This window comes from Cibotium barometz, chromosome 58, assembly GCF_041138505.1.
Source record: "Cibotium barometz isolate CiBa-2024 chromosome 58, ASM4113850v1, whole genome shotgun sequence".
Taxonomy (NCBI): Eukaryota; Viridiplantae; Streptophyta; class Polypodiopsida; order Cyatheales; family Cibotiaceae; genus Cibotium; species Cibotium barometz.
Genome location: NC_141103.1, coordinates 30,614,153 through 30,619,955, shown reverse-complemented (window position 1 = coordinate 30,619,955; position 5,803 = coordinate 30,614,153).

The following is a 5,803-nucleotide window of genomic DNA, read 5'->3' as shown; positions in this document are numbered from 1 at the left end:
TGGCTTTCCAAATTCCGGAAAAACTTTTGACCTTCCGTATTCCGGAAACTTTTGACCTTTCACATTTCGTTTTTTTTTGTCTTTTCATTTTCTCGAAATATTTGGCTTTCCATATTCCGAAAAAACCATTGGGATTCTGAAATTTTTTGACCGTTCGTATTCTAATGCGTTCGGAGTTAATTAAAAATTTTAAAAAATTCTTAAAAATTAGTGAAAAATTAGACAAAGGTTATTTTAAATTTTGAAAAAATGTGGGGTTGGTGTTTGGCATGTGGTGTGTCCATTCGGGCGCCCGTGACCATTCAAATTCCTTTAAAATATATATTTTTTTGACCCAGAAAATCAAAAAATCTAAATTTTTATTGGATTTGAGAATTATCGGACGGAATTAGAAATGTCGTGAACGATGGGATTCTCAAGAAAAATTAGGAATATTCTAGAAATTATTTTTAGAAATCTTAAAAATTGATATTTTTAAAATATCAATGGTATTTTAGCAAATTAAATTGCTAAATTTTTTTTGAAAAAATATAGGTTTGGAATGCCATAAGATAGGTTTGGTGGAATTCAAAATTATCGTATTTTGAGGCCCTATATAATTAGCGAAAATTAGAAAAAAATCATGATGATAATTCTTTTTCTCGAGAATTTAATATTTTCGAGGGTTATTTAATGTTAAAGTACGTTTTCTCGTGTTGACATAGATGCGGGTTCGCATATTATTAATACGATTGTACCTCGTATTAATAGTTATTTCTGTTTGGATTAATTTTAAACGATGTTTGCATGATTTTTTACCTTTGTTTAGCCATTCTTTTTGGACATATTCCTTAATTTCTTTTGATGGCTATAATTTGCATTCAAAGTGTGTTTCACCTTTGACACTTTTTCATGATAATTTATTTTGCACTTATTTAAGTGTGGTTTGTGCTTAATTTCTTAAGCCTAAGACAAATTCTATCATGGGTTAGTTGATCGGTTTGTTTTGGTGGAATTTATTGGATGTTTTCCAAGTTTTATATGGACTCATCAGGTTCTACCTAGATCACTTGTGTCTAGGGTTTTTTATTGAGTGTTACACACGTGTTTCACTTGCTTACTTTGGAGTTTTGCTTGAAAGACACCACGTTCATATACTCTGGGATTGATGAGTTTGCCACCAATTTTATTGCTTCTTTTGGTATGATTAATGTCCATTAGATGGTATGCATTGATTTTTATGATCAACTATGGTTTTTATGGATTTGGGGAGCTTCTATGCTTTTATCCATGGTTTTATAAGGATCTTTTGGATAATTTTATGTGCTTTGAAAGTAGCATTTGCCTTCGTTTTTTGCACGTAATTTAGAGTATATTTCTTGTACTCTTGTATATATTCCAACTCGGATACCTAGTTGTTTATGTATCTAGGTGAGTTATTTTTTCTACCCTAACTTTATTGAGTTTATTGGGTAGTTATCATTTAGAAAGGTGCCAATAATTCAATTTCTTTTCTAATGATACACTCGCAAAGAGTTATTCCTTGATGTAGTCTCAGGTATATAGAGACAGGTTTTAGTATGTGAAAGTCTGGGATAAGGCCATCTTATTCCTTTTATACATGATTTTATTCATATTTCCTAAACGGCATACTAGGGAGTTTCAAATTGTTAAGGTATGTATGGGTGGTATCATGGTGGTATGGGACGCTAGTGATTCCTCACATACATTATCTTATGGGATAATTTGGGCTCAAGATTGTTGCTTTGCTTACATCACTTAGCATATTGACCTCAACATTCAAAGACAATCTCATTTTCTAAATTCACTAGAAGTTATAGTGTGGGCATTCTCTAGATAAACTTCTTTTATCTATAGCCTGCATGTTTTGATGAGGGAAATCTCGTCGGCATATTCACTTGTTGGAATCTTTTTCTTTAGAGTTCAAACAAGTTTATCTTGTTGTGTTCGGATAAGGAAATTTGGATTCTTTTTTTGTTGACATTTCTTTCTCTAGTTCCGTACTTTAGGTGATTTATATAGTCAACCTGATGGTTTACGAATGGACATATGTGACTCATCGAGATACTGATGGTTTACGGATGGACATATGTGACTCATTGAGACACTGATGACTCTCTATGTTGATATGGGTAACTCGGGATGTCGTTTATTCCATATGCAAATGTGGGTATGTCGGGGCATCGATGAATCCCTGGTTTCTACTGTTATAATGCCATGTTTTCCTACTTTATTCCGAATAGTTTACAACGAGGAAGTTACTTTGAATGTGAATTGCTCTAATCATCCACAGTCTGATGGGCAAACGGGCAAACAGAGCGTATGAATCAGATTGTAGAGTATATGCTTCGTGCATATGTCTCTAGAAAATCATCATATTGGGAAAAATATCTTCCAATGATGGAATTTGCCTATAACAGTTTTAAACGGCTATTGTTTTGAGTCTGTGCATACTTATGTATGGGTATCAACCCAGGGCACCTATTGATGTCGGTCTTATGGACATCGAACTTGATGCATCAAGGGATTTCTTGTGTGATATGCAGGAAATGCTGACCGAAGCTCGGGATTCTATCAGGAGTGCTCAAGATAGGGCACAGTTTTATACTAATAGGGGACGCTCATCTCAGTCTTTTGAACTAGGAGAATTGGTTTATTTTAATGTTCCTAAAGATTCTCAGACTTTGTCAATAGAAAAATACTCGAATTTATCTCCTAGATATTGTGGCCCATTTTTGAGTTATACATCGGATTGGCACGGTTGCGTTTAAACTTAAAACTACCTCCACATGTTAGAGTTCATCCAGTCTTTCATATCAATAGATTGAAAGGAAAACTGGGAGATGAGGATAACACAGTTACTCCTCAATAACTCATTGAAGTCGAAGAATTATCCTATGGACATGAACCTGATAAGGTACTTGAATTCAAGGAAATGAAACTTTGTAGTTGACTAATCCTTGAGGTTAAATTTAGGTGAAAAGATAGGGAAATAGAGATTTCGACTTGGGAGTCGGTTGAGATTGTTCAGCGCAGTTCTCCTTCTTTTCATTGCAAGAGTGCAATGTTTTGAGAGAGGGGAAGTATGTTATATGTACATTATGTGTGCTATGTTATATGCACATTATGTGTGCATATACTAGGAGGCTAACCCACATTAGGCTTGTGAGCATGGGAGCATGGGAACAAGCTCTGGTGGAGCATGGGTTAGGACTAACCTTAAGGGTTAAGGTTAGGGTCAGGCATCCAAGGGTCACACATGGGAAATGGAAAGTCAAGAGTCACTTGAGGGCCCTCCTATATAATAGGGGCATGGGGCACACTCAAGGGAGGCTTGGGGGCTTGGAGGCTTAGGCTATGGTCTCTTGTGTAGAGGTCCAGATCTACTCATCTACCATTTCACACTATAGCTACATGCTATTGGATTGGAGTTATACCTCTTGATGGGTATGGAACATCAAGGTAGAGGTATGATGTATTTCATTTATAATTCATGTGTGCATCCCTTGGGCTCGGGGGTGGTTGGGTGGATGAGTTTATGCCTGATTTATGCATGTTTATGCATAACAATTATCTAGAGAGATCTTAGGATTTTAACATACACACACTCTTTCTTTGTGCAATAATGACCCATTATCGATGGACAAATGCTTCCAATGATTAAGCTCATCCCTAGAAAGAGAAGAGCTAGGTGTGGAACTATCATCTCCACTCACTACTACGGATTGGGAGGGACCCTGTGTGTAACAACTTTCCACACCTGTGCATATGATTGATCATGTTTGCACTTGCCTTTGAGTGAATCTAAAAATTCACTTTTTAACTCCGTGAAACTCAACGAGTTGACTTGAGGCATGCGACTTAAGACATGCGACTTAAGGCATTAGCCCCCACGACATTGTATCGGCCCTTGCAATACCTTAATTGAAAGTCGAACTCTTGGAGAATTTTTGCCCACCGAGCTTTACAACCTTTCAAATCAGTTTGAGTTGTCAACCATTTGATGTTCTCATGATCAAAGACAATATCAAACTTAGCACCGTAGAGATAATGTCTCCACTTGCCTAGAGCATAAATGATGGCATAAAGCTCATGTTCATACGCATAATAATTCCGTTAAGCTCTATCCAACTTGCTCTATCCAACTTCTTGCTCTCAAAAGCTACTACCGATCTTCCTCCTTGAAGAAGCACAGCACCAACTGCATGGTCACTAGCATCTGTTTTTTCAACCACAAATGGTTGATTAGGATCTGCTATTGCCAATACATGTGCGGTAGTTATGGCAACCTTAAGGCGATCGAAACTTTGTTGTTGGGTAGCACCCCAAACAAAGTTGGGACCCTTAGCTTTTAATTGGTCCATCATGGGAACCGCTAACTTAGCATAATCCTGGATGAATTTACAATAGAATCTTGCCAACCTAAGGAATATCTCTAATTCCTTCAAATCGGCTGGATGAGGCTACTTAAGGATTATCTCTACTTTGGCAGGATCCATCTTATATGTCGTAAAGAAATATACCAAGTTTGTTTTCTTTGTTAACCATCAAGTACTACTTTATTTGGTGAACAAGCCTTGCACCTGTTGAAATATACAAGTGAATAGGGTGTGTGCGGGAACAAAACCTTGGTTAGAGGCTGTAAAAGAGAATGTGTAAATGTGAAAGAACCTGTGAAAAGGTGAGAAGAATCTACTGGGAGAGAATAAAGGGTAGCATGAGAAGATTTAGGAAGTGTGGAGATATTCTGGGAGATATTCTAGGAAAAGGGAAGAGGTGGAGAGAATCAAGCAAAAGAGGTGGAGATATTCTGGGAGAGGTGGAGTGAATCAAGGAGAAATCAGTGGGATTAGATGCTTGGATGTAAACTCTATAAATTGAGGCATTGGCCTAATGAGAATTTGCTGGTTTTTGATTATCCATGCCTACATTAAGCTATTTGCTAATTACATCTTAATTATTTGCTAATCACTTTATTAATGATGTTGATTCTAGTCTTTGATCCACCATAGCTCATCACATTGCTCTAATTTCAACATGGTATCAGAGCCATGCCTAGAATCTATCAGGTTTATGACCCCATTATCTAATTAATTAGGATTAGTAGATAATTAAAAATTAATCAAATTTTTAGTTATTTTTCAACTCACCTCTGTACCCCTAGCTGGTGGAGGAGCTCTAGCTCTTTGCACACTCAACCATTGCCCAAACCCTTCTAGCCCAAGATAGCCAACCCATAGGAGCTCCAGCCAAGCCAATCACAAGCGCAAACCCCACCGCCGGCGCATGAGGAAGAAATCGCGATTTTTTGCAGCGTAGGTTTTTCTGATGAATTTGCAGATCTTGTCCACTCCAAATCAAATTGCTCTAATTCCTCATAGCTCCAAGGGTTTTCAAGCATGCTCTACAAGCTGGTGAAGTCAGAATTCAATTTGATCAAGTCTACAGTGAGATCCAAGCTCTTCATCAAATCTGCAGGTGACTTTGGTGATGGCCTTGAAAGCATTTGAGCTCATTTGAAGTCTAAGGCACCAGATCTGGACTCCCCGCATACTCTGTTTTCTACACACAAAATAGTAGATTAAGTTGCTAATCACTGATGATTAATCAATGTTAATCACTGTATTTTGGTACAATTGAGCGTTCAAATTAACCATTAGGTATCTGATACAGATCCCTATAACTTCATATTGCAATTCGGAGTTGGTTTGATACTCCAACCATTCATTACAAATTGGTTACCCTTGATTTAATGTAATTTCTGGTGATTTTATGCTGATAAATTTGATGTAATCATCTCTTA